Source organism: Beta vulgaris, chromosome 7 (genome assembly GCF_026745355.1).
Source record: "Beta vulgaris subsp. vulgaris cultivar EL10 chromosome 7, EL10.2, whole genome shotgun sequence".
Taxonomy (NCBI): Eukaryota; Viridiplantae; Streptophyta; class Magnoliopsida; order Caryophyllales; family Amaranthaceae; genus Beta; species Beta vulgaris.
The window spans coordinates 30715717-30730060 of NC_079208.1; the positions used below are offsets into that span (position 1 = coordinate 30715717).

Genomic DNA, 14344 nt, shown 5'->3' on the forward strand with positions numbered 1-14344 from the left:
CGAGTCATTCAGTTAGTCCAATGGTGTTGGCTAGTCAGTTATGTTTACAGATTTAGAAACTGCCGTCGGAGGTACTAGAAGAAGGAGGTTTTGAAGAATTGTTGGGTTCTTTGTCAGTTCAACCCTCAATCTATGACAAGATTAGGGAGGGTCAATCAAAGGATGAAAAGTTAGACTAGATTCGAGAGAAGATCCAGGATGGTCAGGTGTCGGATTTCCAGATATCTGATGGTGGAAGTATCCAGTTCAAGGGGAGGTGGTGTATACCAAGTAATAGAGAAGAGTTGAAGCAAAAATTAATGGATGAAGCTCATAGCTCACCTTATTCAGTACACCACTAGGGGAAAAAATCAAAAGGGCTGCGCAAGTAGGGCTGCGCATTTTAAAAAAGCGCAGCCCTATTGATGAAGGGCTGCGCTTTTTAAAAAAAGCGCAGCCCTTTTGTATGAAGGGCTGCGCTTTTTAGAAAGCGCAGCCCTTCACCTTCAGAAGGGCTGCGCTTTTTTAAAAAGCGCAGCCCTTCTCTAGGTAGGGCTGCGCTTTTTTGAAAGTAGCGCAGCCCTACTAGCTGGGGTTTTTTTTTTCGATATCTTCTATGCGCGCCCTTGTTTTCTCTTTCCTCTTTCCCTCTTTCTTTCACTTTCAATTTCGTGCGAAAAACCGACACCACCACCATACCCATTTTGCGAGCCCTAATTCTCACCACCACCACCCATTTTGCGAGCCCTAATTCTCACCACCACCACCCACTTTGCGCGACCACCACTACCACCACCACCACAACATTTCTTCTTTTCTCATTTCTTCTCCACCACAAAATCTTCTCTTCTCATTTCTTCTCCACCAACATTGTGGTTCGGCCACCACCTTGCGCGCCGCCCACAACATTTCTCTTCTCTTCTCTTCTCTCTCACCATCACACTACTTTCTCTTCTCTTCTCTTCTCTTCTCTTCTCCACCATTTGAGTGTTATATAGGTATGAATTAATTTTGTTTTTAAGTTACTTTTGTTTTCTTAATTGAATTAAATGATTAATGTGCAATGTGGGTTTTGTCAATTGTAGGAAGAAGAGGCTAAGGAAGGCAAATAAAGTCCCAAGTAGCTCTTTTCTCTTCATTGCTCGTCGTTGGTGTTAAGAGGTAACTAATAGATAGTTTAACATGTAGACAAAGTTGATAATTTATTGAATGTATATGTATTTTTTATAATGTATATATAATATATTATTTGTTGATATGAGATTGTATGAAAACGCAATGTGATTTAGCTATATATATGAAAATATATAAGTAGTTGTTTGAATCATCATCATATATGCCTAGATACCCGTTCAAGACTTACTCATTAGGGGTAAGTCTTGAATAGTCCCCGGTTTGGGACTGTTCTTGGACGTTTGATCTCACTTAGGTGGTGAATGTGTGTCTTCTTTTCAATTCTGAGGAAAATCTTGGCTTATCGTTTCGCTACATTGTTCTCTGGGTACATATGTAGATAAGCAATTATCTACATTGTGTACTTGGAGAACTGTAGGGAAATGCTGCCGGATTTTCCTTAGAATTGAAAAGTTGGCATATATTCACTAGTGAGATTAGACGTCCAAGGATGGGTTAGGTTGGAGTGATAAGGACCTTTGACTGCATGCATACAATTGAACATGTGACTATCTTAGCTTGTTGTATACGTGTGTGATTTGAATATGTGAGTGTATGTGTACTTTAATAATGATTGATGCATTATAATGAATGTTGTGTTTAATTATTAGAGGTGGTCTTCTTGAATGAGATGGATCGTACTTGGATGTATGGTAGTCGTGAATCGATTGAGTTTGTGAATGGGGTCTGGAATTCTGTAGAAGTGCATTAGAATATCAAACATCCTCTGGAGCAGTCGACTTTTATTGTCCTTGTTTGGATTGTAGAAATGTGAGCAAGGTTAGTAGTATACATGTGGTTAGGGAGCATGTATTTCGCCGTGGGTTTAGGCCTCAATACCATGTATGGATTTGGCATGGTGAGCAGGGGAGGTATATGGGAAGCTCTGGATTAAAGAATGATGTATGTGAAGAAAAAAGAAGGATGATGATGAGTTAGGGGATGAGAATTTGGATGATGAATTTGGAGATGATGATAGGGATCGGGTAGACGAGATGATACACGAGGTTGAAGATCAGTCGTGTAGACGACCTCGTATTTTTGAGTCTATGTCTAAGGCTGCTGAAAAGCCGTTGTATCCAGGTTGTACAAAGTACACAAAACTTTCTGCGGTGGTAACACTGTTCAACATTAAGTCGAACGCTGGTTGGACGGACTCTAGTTTCACATCGTTGTTGGAAGTTTTAGCTGAGATGCTCCCTGAAGGAAATGAACTGCCAAAGTCGTACTATTATGCGAAGAAGTTGATGTGTCCTTTGGGTTTAGAGTACGAGCGGATACATGCTTGTCCTAACGATTGTGTGCTTTATCGTAATGAGTATGAGCATTTACATGAGTGTCCACGTTGTGGATTGTCGAGGTACAAGCGTGAAGGAGCTGGAGGTAGTGAAGGACCACCAGCCAAGGTGTTGTGGTATCTACCCATAATACCTAGATTTAAGCGCATGTTCTCAATGAAAGGAGATGCGAAGAATTTGAGGTGGCATGCAGATCGTAGGAAGAAAGACGGTCTGCTCAAGCATCCGGCTGATTCGCCTGAGTGGAAAACTATCGACAGGGTGCATAAGTCATTTGGTAATGAGGATAGGAATCTGAGGCTTGGATTATGTTCGGATGGCATGAACCCTTTTGGCAATCTCAGCTCGCAGCATAGCACATGGCCAGTAGTTTTAGTGGTTTATAATTGCCTCCTTGGTTGTGCATGAAACGCAAGTACATGATGTTGTCGCTTCTTATATCGGGGCCCAAACAACCTGGAAATGACATAGATGTATACCTTCAGCCGCTTGTTGAAGATTTACAGAAGATGTGGAACGAAGGAGTGTTAGTATTTGATGCGTATGCTAATGAGATGTTCACTCTGCGTGCCATGCTTTTTTGTACTATGAACGATTATCCAGCTTATGGGAACTTATCTGGGTATAAGACTAAAGGAAAACAACCTTGCCCGATTTGTTTAGATGACATGAAATCTACACACCTTAAGGGCTGCAAACATGTGTATATGCGCACACGAAGGCTCCTCAGCCGCGACCATCCCTATCGGTTTAAGAAGAAGGCATTCGATGGGACGGTTGAAGAAGAAGTTGCTCATAGACCATTAACTGGTACTGAAGTTTATAATCAGGTGAAGGGCATTGAAACAGTCTTTGGTAAACCTGCTAGTGAGGTTGATAGACCTACAGGATTATGGAAAAAACAGTCCATTTTTTGGAAACTCCCATATTGGAAAGATCTAAAGGTCAGACATTGTTTGGATGTCATGCACATAGAGAAGAATGTTTGTGAAGCTATTATCGCGACACTTATGAATATTCCGGGAAGACAAAAGATGTTAAGGCGTCACGACTTTACTTGGAAAAGAGGGGATTCGACCAGAGTTGTGGGCTCAGAAAAGGGACGGAAGAAAGAAAAGAGGGGAGGAAAGGGTTGATGATGATAAACACAGAAAAGTAAAAAGGTGGAGGATTCGGAGAAGAATTATTTGCCACCAGCTTGCTACACGATGTCGCGTGCAGAGAAAGGATTTTTTGCGAGTCATTGTATGGCATTAAGGTCCCTACTGGCTACTCATCGAATATGAAGCGCTTTGTTACCTTAAATGGTGAGTTGAAGTTATCGAGTATGAAATCGCACGATTGTCATGTCATGATGCAAGTATTCTTACCGATTGCAATTCGTGGGATACTTCCAAAGCATGTGAGGCACACCATTACAGAACTGTGTTCATTTTTTCATTCAATCTGCAGCAAAGTCCTAGACCCGTCGACCCTCGATTCCTTGCAGACTAGAGTAGTTGAAACTCTATGCAAATTTGAGATGTATTTCCCCCCTGCATTCTTTGACATTATGGTCCATCTCATTGTCCATCTAGTTCGAGAAATTAAGCTGTGTGGTCCAGTGTTTTTGAGGTGGTGCTATCCTTTTGAGAGATATATGGGAACTTTGAAAGATAAAGTTCGTAATCCTGCACAACCAGAAGGTAGTATAATTCAAGGGATTGTGGGTGAAGAGATCAGTAATTTTGTGGCTGAGTATTTTGCTAGTGTTGATCCTGTTGGACTTCCGACATCCCGACACGAGGGCAGACTTGAGGGCAAGGGTACAATTGGTTCAAAATTGATCACACCTTCCGTAGAAAAGCGTAAACAAGCTCACTTATTTGTATTGCATCACGTACCAGATGTCCATCCTTATTTAAGTGAACATATGGAGGAATTACGTGTTAGCAATCCTGGAAAAGGAGTGAGGGCATTGACGCAAATGCATAACAAGACTTTCATTGATTGGTTTCATAAACGAGTACTCAATGATTTGGATGAAAGTGTTCCTGAAACAGTCAAGTGGTTAGCATTTGGTCCTCGTGAAGCTGTACGCTCTTATGAGGGTTATGATATTAATGGGTATACTTTTTGGACTGAACGTCAAGATCTCAAGTCAAGATCGCAACAAAATAGTGGTGTTTCACTTGTGGCGTCGTCTACACAATATGCAAGCTCGAAAGATAAGTCGCCTGTACATGCTGAAAGCAACTACTATGGGCGAATACAAGAAATCTGGGAGCTGGACTACTGTACTTTTAATATTTGCCTCTTGTGTTGCACGTGGGTTGACAATAATCGCGTTGTGTAAGAAACGATGATCCTTGCGGTTTCACCCTTGTTGACCTTAGTCGTTTACGTGAAACTGAGGAGCCATTTGTAATTGCATCACAAGTGAAGCAAGTATTTTTTGTAACTGATCCTGCTGATCATAAGTGGTCAATTGTTGTACCTGGTAAAAGGAGTATCCTCGGTATTGGTGATGTTGATAATGAGGAAGAATATGATGCATTTGAGGACCTCCCCCCTTTACCTATCCTGAAATTCGTGTGGAAGATGATGTAAATATGTCGGAGAATTATATGCGTGTAGATCACACGGAAGGGATACATGTACTTGAGGATCCTAAGAAAAGGCGGAAGCTCAATGAATCATGAGACATAAACTCAGGTGTGTGTAATTTCTCCAATTTTTAGGCTTCAATTTCTTGTTGGTTGCATTTTGGGAACGAAAAGGCCATTTCCGGCCTATTTTGGCTATTTTGGCCTTTTCGCTCCCAAAATGTACTTATGAAGTGATTTAACCTCAAATTCTTTTTGAACATGATTATATGATGTATAATGTAACTAGTATGTAGATTTTTAGGCTTTAATTTCTTGTTGGTTGCATTTTGGGAACGAAAAGGCCATTTCCGGCCTATTTTGGCCTATTTTGGCCTTTTCGCTCCCAAAATGTACTTATGAAGTGATTTAACCTCAAATTCTTTTTGAACATGATTATATGATGTATAATGTAACTAGTATGTAGATTTTTAGGCTTTAATTTCTTGTTGGTTGCATTTTGGGAACGAAAAGGCCATTTCCGGCCAATTTCGGCCTATTTTGGCCTTTTCGCTACCCATGCCCAGCCCCCCCCCCCCTATGCCCACCCCCCACCCCCCCTTGCCCACCCTCCTCCCCCACTCTGCTGCCCATCCCCGTCCCCTATGCCCACCCCCCAAATCCCACCCTGTTGCACCCCTCCCCCCACCTGCTGCCTCCCCTTCCCCCACCCTGCTGCACCATGCTGCCCCCTTCCCCCTCCTGCCCCCCCTGCCCCCTTCCCCCCTGCAGACCCTGCACAACCCTGCCCCCCTTCCCCTGCAGACCCTGCACAACCCCCCCCCCCCCGCCCCCCCTTCCCCCACTCTGCCCCCCCTTCCCCCCTTGCCCCCTTCCCCTGCAGAACCTGCACACCCCCCCTCCTGCCCCCCCTTCCCCCTGCTGCCCCCCTTCCCCACCTGCTGCCCCCCTTTCCCCCCCTGCAGACCCCCCTTCCCCTGCGAACCTGCACAACCCCCTGCCCCCTTCCTGCTGCCCCCCCTTCCCCTGCGACCTGCACACACCCCCCTTCCCCCCTCCCCCTGCTGCCCCCCCCCTCCCCTGCCCCCCCTTCCCCCCTGCAGACCTGCCACCCCCCCCCCTGCAGACTGCACACCCCCCCTGCCCCCCCTTCCCCCCTGCTGCCCCCCTTTCCCCACTGCTGCCCCCTTCCCCCTGCAGACCTCACACCCCCCTGCCCCCCCCTCCCCCCTTCCCCCCCTGCAGACCTGCACACCCCCCCTGCAGCCCCCCTTCCCCCATCCCCCCTTCCCCCCCCCCTGCAGACCCCCCCTTCCCCCCCCCCCTCACTGCCCACCTTACCCCACCATACTAGTACATTTTTAATTTGCCAATTTTTTTTAATTAATTCGTATGTTTTTTTACCATTTCAGGGACATGGAGGATGTGCATACGGATACGAGTGCGGAACACACTACCGAGGATGAGTGTTTCGATCATAAAAAGGAACAACGGCAAATGGTTATGGCTCGCCGTGAAGAAAAAGGTATACAAACGTCAATTGCAAGTAAGAACTTGCAGACGAAAAAGAGGAAAGGAAGGGGACCTACAAAGTCACTAGGGAAACCCACCCTAATGACTTTGGAGTACGATCAATTGGGGCAACCTTGTGGAAAATGGCGTCAAAAGTATGCCATGCAAATTGGGATTTGCATGCATAAGCTCTCCATTCTCCACTCATGGAAAGAGGTCCCCGAGTCTTTGAAGAAGATGATTTGGGAAGATACTATGGTAAGATTCGCGTATAATTATTTAGAATTTTAACACTTTGGTTAAATATACTATGTAATATTGACTAATTTGTGAAATGCGTTCTTTGTAGAATCAATTCCATATTCCAAACGATGAAGCGAAGAAGAATTTGTTTCTATCCGCAGTTGCCCAAAGGTTCCGAGACTTAAGGCCAAGCTAGTGTCGGGGTGGATCACGAAGCGGAGAAAAGTCGGGGGAACAAAGAAGAAGAAAATCTACGACGGGGAAGCAACACCTTCTTCTGAGGCTTCACATGACACATCATTCGAGGATCCCTCCAAGCTTCCATATCAGATATGGAGGCATATCACAGCTGAGCAGTGGCATGCATTTGTTGCACAAAAAACAACTACCCCAGAAGTTGTTGTAAGAATTTTTTACTAGCTAAGATTTAATACTTCAGATCCAATATTATATAACACCATATCTAACCTTTGTTTATATTTGTGTGTTTCAGGCAATTCGTGAGCAAAATAGCGCGAATGCAAAATCTAGGAAGCACTACCACCATCTGGGTGCTCATTCGTATGGTCAGGCGAGAGAATCGTGGATGTATGACCATTACCCCACGATTGCGTCGACCACGACGCAATCGGGCACTAGCTCTACGACGACAGCTGCACAGCGGCAACCAGATAGAGTGCTCGATTGGTGGTGTTCCATGCATGGGGTTGATGCAAAGGGACAGAAGAGTCATACCTGATCCCGGAACAAAACAGATAGCTAATGCCATTGTAAGTACATATTATAAGTTATTGATAAGGTTTACATAATAATATAACTTCTGCGCTCACGAGTATTTCTCTCTTATCATTTATGCAGATTGGCTTGAAGGAAAAGGAGGCAGCTGGTGAGTTCACTCCTAGAGGACAAGTTGATGCCTTACACGAGACTCTAGGACGGGACCAGTATGGACGTGTGAGGGGCGTAGGAGGTGTCCGCCTCGGGGTGAGAAAGGTGTATGGTGATCAATACACCTCTACGTCCAGATCCACTACCTCCAGTGTCAATTCATCACCTTCCATAGATGTGGAGGCTATGAAAGCCGAACTTCGGGAGGAGCTCAGAGCGGAGATGACTCAGAATTTCAACGCCATTTTGGCGCAGATGGGCTTACCGACTTTTGGTGCTTTCACGCAGGGCAATGTTCCTATGCAGCCTGTTCCTACGCAGCCTGTTCCTACGCAGCCTCGTCCACAACCGGAGTTAACGGTAATTGTTTAATATCACAACTATTGTTCTTAAATATGTTGTTTCATAGACTAACCTTGAATAGAGTTTTTTTTTAAAGGAAGAGACACCATGTGAGCTATGTAATCAAGGAGATGGTCATGGTAGATTCATTATCGTGGCTTATGGATCTGTACAGCCCCCTAGGGACCGGCCACTATTGCACAACCAGCCAGTAGCTGATATTCACTATGTGGTCAGCGTTGAAGACATTGTGCCCGGTTTCGAAGCATTTCCTCTTCCGCTGCCGAATGCAGGAGTTGGTCTACAGTTATTGTCTGATTCCATTGGCAGTTATATTCTATGGCCGCGTGCATTGGTGCGGTTAGCATATCAGGTACAATCTCTAACATAAGTTATATATATAGTTTTCTTTTATAGTTCCTATATATGATTGTCAGTAATATCTTTTAATTTAACTAATTACTAGGGTTCGGGGAAGGCCGACAGGAAGGGAAAGAAGGTAGCTTCACCTCAGGGAGGCCGACGTGCCCAAGTGGGAACGAATTCTTCGGCAAAGTATCCACTCATTACGGATATGGAGGTGGTGCAACGCCTTACTAAACCGTGCTTCTGGCTACATGAGTGCATTAGCGATGCAGCCGATGAAGCAATGATTGAGATTAAGTTGTCGCACCACCAATTCCACTACATTGATGAGGAAACATCGACCTTCATTTCTAAGGATGATATTAAAGAATTCTTACTTGGGGGAGTTGAATGTTTCCATGATACAAACATTCATGAGGTAATACTTTATTAATTAAGTAGTATTCAATCCAACTAATAATAACTTCCATAATAAGTAAGTTTTATTTTTATCAATATGAATTCTCAGGCTATTATACAATGATGTGAGGCGATCTAGTCAGCCAATCTTTGGTTGGTTATGTCCAAGCTTTGTACGAGATGACAGTTGCGTACAAAACGAAAAAGAGGTGAAAGTATATCTCAAGGATTCTTTGAAGCATGTTCTCGTCTTGGATATAAGATCGTTCTTCTTCCTTACATTGAATCGTATGCTTCTTAAACTGACTTTTTAATTAATTAAATTGACCTATTAGTTGTTCTACGATAACAATAACATTATTTTTATTGTTGTAGGAACCATTGGACACTCATTGCAATATGTGTGTCAAGTAACGAAGTCTACCACTTTGATTCTTTGCGTAAAGGAACAATACGGTCCTTACTAGTCAAATCATTGTTAAATAGGTAGCCTAATCGAAACTATATATGCACACTTAGCTTATTAAATATTAAATGTACATCTAATCTTATAATAATGTGTATTGATGTAGTGTGATGAAGAAGATTACTTCATCTGGACTTCGACAAGGAAAAGCTCCTGTTTGGTATTTAGTCGAGGTAACATGTAATATTTTTTGCATCCTTTTATACAAACACATAATACACATATAACATGTCATTTATTGCATCTTTGGTGAATTTTAGTGTCCGGTACAAGAAGGTGGACTTGCGTGTGGGTATTACGTCATGAGGTTCATGCCTCGATATCGTCAACTATTGCAAAGATGTTGTTGATCTTCGAAAGGTATGTAACTTTTAGGTTTCCAATTGTGTTGTTTTTGTATTTCCGGCCTATTTTAGCCTTTTCGCTCCCAAAATGTAGTTATGATGTGATTTAACCTCAAATTCTCTTTGAACATGATTATATGAGGCATATTATAACTAGTATGTAGATTCTTAGGCTTTAATTTGTTGTTGGTTGCATTTCGGGAACGAAAAGGCCAATTCCGGCCTATTTTGGCCTTTTCGCTCCCAAAATGTATTTATGAAGTGATTTAACCTCAAATTCTCTTTGAACATGATTATATGAGGCATATTATAACTAGTATGTAGATTCTTAGGCTTTAATTTCTTGTTGGTTGCATTTCGGGAACGAAAAGGCCATTTCCGGCCTATTTTGGCCTATTTTGGCCTTTTCGCTCCCAAAATGTATTTATGAAGTGATTTAACCTCAAATTCTCTTTGAACATGATTATATGAGGCATATTATAACTAGTATGTAGATTCTTAGGCTTTAATTTCTTGTTGGTTGCATTTCGGGAACGTTTCCGGACTATTTTGGCCTATTTTGGCTTTTCGCTCCAAAATGTATTATGAAGTGATTTAACCTCAAATTCTCTTTGAACATGATTATATGAGGCATATTATAACTAGTATGTAGATTCTTAGGCTTTAATTTCTTGTTTGTTGCATTTCGGGAACGAAAAGGCCATTTCCGGCCTATTTCGGCCTATTTTGGCCTTTTCAAAATGTATTTATGAAGTGATTTAACCCCAAATTCTCTTTGAACATGATTATATGAGATATATTATAACTAGTGTGTAGACTTTTAGGCTTTAATTTCTTGTTGGTTGCATTTCGGGAACGAAAAGGCCATTTCCGGCCTATTTTGGCCTATTTTGGCCTTTTCGCTCCCAAAATGTAGTTATGAAGTGATTTAACCTCAAATTCTCTTTGAACATGATTATATGAGATATATTATAACTAGTGTGTAGACTTTTAGGCTTGCATTTGATTTTGATTCCATTTCGGGAAGATATATGTCATTTTTAGAAGTACTAACTACGGTAAAATGATTGACTTTTTGTATATGTTTATTCCTTGGTTGTTTTGCAAGGTTTATGCTAGTTCCATACCACGTTTGAGGAACTTCACCAAAGAAGAAATTGACGAAGTTCGGGATAAGTTGGCGTCCACATTACCGATGATTGCATAGGATGAGATTTTCGCTCCAACAATGTACTAGCTAGTTTCTATCACCTATGTACACTTTTTACATTATTTTAATATATATTTGAAGTTAATTATTACCTTTCTCCACTTGTCATATATTATCGTATTGCAATTTGCATTTTTTTTCTTGTCCAAGAGAGGTTATGGGTGGGGGTGGGGCTGGTGTGTGGGTGCAGGCTGTGCTGCTGGTATGTGCAGGCTATGTGCAAGCAAAAAAAAAAAAAAATTATAAAGTGAAGGGCTGCGCTAGTTTAAACTAGCGCAGCCCTTCTTACTTGAAGGGCTGCGCTAGTTTAAACTAGCGCAGCCCTTCTAGCAAGAAGGGCTGCGCTAGACCTTCACTAGCGCAGCCCTTCTTCTTAGAAGGGCTGCCCTTCTAAACAAAGAAGGGCTGCGCTTGTGAAGGAGGCGCAGCCCTTCTAGTTAGAAGGGCTGCGCTTTTTTCAAACAGGCGCAGCCCTTATAGCTGGGAAGGGCTGCGCTTTTTTGAAAAAAGCGCAGCCCTTCTAACTAGAAGGGCTGCGCTTTTCTAGCGCAGCCCTACTTGAATACTGAAGGGCTGCGATGGAAAGGGCTGCCCTCAAAAAGCGCAGCCCTACATGCCATTTTCAGCGCAGCCCTACTGCTTTTTTCCACTAGTGCACCCAGGTGGTGATAAGTTGTAAAAGGACATGAAGCAAACGTTCTGGTGGCCAAACATGAAGCGAGAGGTAGCAAAGTTCGTGTCTAAGTGTCTCACATGCCAAAAGGTCAAGTTTGAGCACAAGAGGCCGCAAGGGAAGGTTCAGCCTCTAGATATTCCGAGTTGGAAATGGGATTCTATATCGATGGATTTTATGTCTGCATTACCAAGGACTAAGGCTGGAAATGATACAATTTGGGTAGTGTTAGATTGTTTAACTAAATCTACAACTTCCATACCTACGAAGAATACTTGGTCGATGGATAATTGGCTAAAAGCATATGTGAAGAGGGTGGTGAAATATCACGATGTGCCTAAGGACATTATTCCGATCGTAATTCACGGTTCTTGTCAAACTTTTGGCAGAGTTTGCAGAAGACTTTTGGTACTAATTTGTTAATGAGTACAGCTTGTCATCCGGCTAGAAATTGGCAAACAGAACGAATGATTCAGACTTTAGAAGATATGTTGCGATCTTGTGATATGAAGCGGAAATTAATGTCGCACAAAAAAGCAATGAAAACCCTAATTGAGGGCATTAAAGTCCAATGAATTAAAAAAGGCCTCTACTTAAACTTTTCAAACTCAAATATAAAAGATTTTTATATAGGGTACTCCTAAGGTTAGGGCCGACCAATGGCATGTGCAAACAAAATATCAGCACGTGTCCTCGAAATTTCAAGGGCCCAAATATTAAAGCCCAACCTTTTACAAAAAAAGCGTTCTTTCTCCCAACTGATACATACAACGACATTTTCTTCCCCTCTCTAACTTCCCATAATTTTTCGGTCCATATCATTGGCAACAATAACTCACGCAATTCTCCAAAATTTGTTATCTTTTAAAAATCTTTCATATTTTTAATTTCTCAATTTCTACTAACAACTTTCCAAAATTTTCTCACTCATTCTCTATCAATGGTTATGAAGAATATGGAAAAATCAATTATGATTTCTCAATTAGATCTTCAATTAACGGCTAATTTTTTTTAATCTTTATATATATAGATTTCAATCTAAATGATATATACGACTTTACACAATATAACAACAAGCACAAAAACAGTCATTTGGTGTAATCAAGTATACCTTAAGTAGTACAGAAACTCAAACATATTGAGAAACTTTAACTTATGCATGCAACATACACAAGAATATAATAATATGTTTAACGTGTAACTTTCCGCCTTTCCGGCAAGTTAGTAACAAATTATAAATACCATTATTGTTGTAATACTAATTATTATAAACAATTAATAAGTCATAATCATGCAACACAATCGGTAGTTGATCAAGAATTTTGTGGATAGTGGATCATCATCGTCCACTGATAAAATATTAGCATGAATTAAAAAAACTTCTTAAAATGTTTCATTTCAAAATTAATATTTCGATTTTCATTAACCACATCCATTAAATATTTAGTATCACAAGTTTAACCATATCGATAAAAAAGATCCTAATTTTTTCGAGCGAAATTCAGTAGTATAAATTACCTTTTAGCAAATAAATAATCAAAACTCATAATTCCAAAAATGAAAACAATAACAAAAGTCAAATGAGAGAACCCTTGAAAACTATTGTGGAAAAGAGTATCCACGTTATTCTAATGCTCTTTAGAGATGCTGGACCTAAGTACAAATTCAGCCAAAAAGGTGGGTTAGTACATCCTTTTATTCAGAAGGTTGTACTTCCAGCCATATGCCTTTTGGACCATGTATTACAACAGGTGAAGGATACGTGTATAGACTAGATGAAGCCACGTGTCCTTTTTAGGGCCATTGATCTCTAGGCTACAACAATAGTAATAATAATAATAATATCAATGATAAAATAATCGTAATGGTAATAATAATAATAATATTTTATTATCGGAGAAATAAATTAGGAACTGAACAAAACTAATTGGAACCGAGGCTTCGTTTGGTTGGATGTAAATTTTTTTCAATGTAGAACATTTTACATGGAAAATCCAATTGTGAAGCTAATTTTCTTTTGTTTGGTTCAATCTAAAAAAAGTTATGGAAATGAGAAAAATAGGAGGGGAAGGAAGAGGATGGATAAGAGGAGAGTAAAAGGTTACTAAAGAGAAGGGAGAAATATGTGTTTTCGGTTCTCTTTGAAAGCAAAATAATTTCCACCTATAGCTACTTTAATAGAAAACTTGTTTACACCCCTTAGCCTACCAAACAACGGAAAATGAGAGGTAAAAGAAAACTAATTTTCATTGAAAATATTTTACACCGTACCAAACGGAACATGAATCCAACCAATTGTAATTGAACTGGAAATAAATTGAAGAGAACATGCTTATTTATATGATAATGGGGGTGTTTGGGGGAAGGAGTTTTGGGGAGAGTTTATAGTTTTGGGGAGAGTTTAGAGTTTTGACCAGTAAAAACTCTAATTTGGGTGTTTGGTGAGAGAGAGGATTAAAGAGAGTTTTGCACCAAAAACACTGATCAAAACTCTCTTTTGGAAAAGCTGGGTAGAGGAGTTTTTTCATGAGAGTTTTGGAGAGAGAAAAAACAAATGACTATTTTGTCCATATAATTAAAACTAAAATTTATTTTTTTAAAAAATATATGTCCATAAATGTCATTTGACATGCTCTAAAAAGTACAAAACTCTATACAATCAGCTAAGTGTTACCACCAAACACCTTTACCCAACAATTATTTAAATCAGCAGTCAAATCCTCTTAACAAAAAATTAATCATCTAAACTCTAAACTTTAAACTTTAAACTCTAAATCTTAATCACCAAACAACACCAATATTTAGAGTCCTAACTCCTAACAGATCCTCAATGTATAATAAGCTGTTATAAACTCGTGAATTTATG

General features: G+C 40.7%; 1 long non-coding RNA gene across 1 annotated transcript; it reads left to right on the forward strand.

The window, feature by feature from the left end:
* Positions 1-9048: 9048 nt before the first annotated feature.
* LOC130592088 (uncharacterized) lies at positions 9049-9565 on the forward strand. Its single transcript, XR_008970262.1, has 3 exons — positions 9049-9271; positions 9358-9424; positions 9512-9565. It is a non-coding gene; the product is annotated as an uncharacterized LOC130592088 (long non-coding RNA).
* Positions 9566-14344: the final 4779 nt, after the last annotated feature.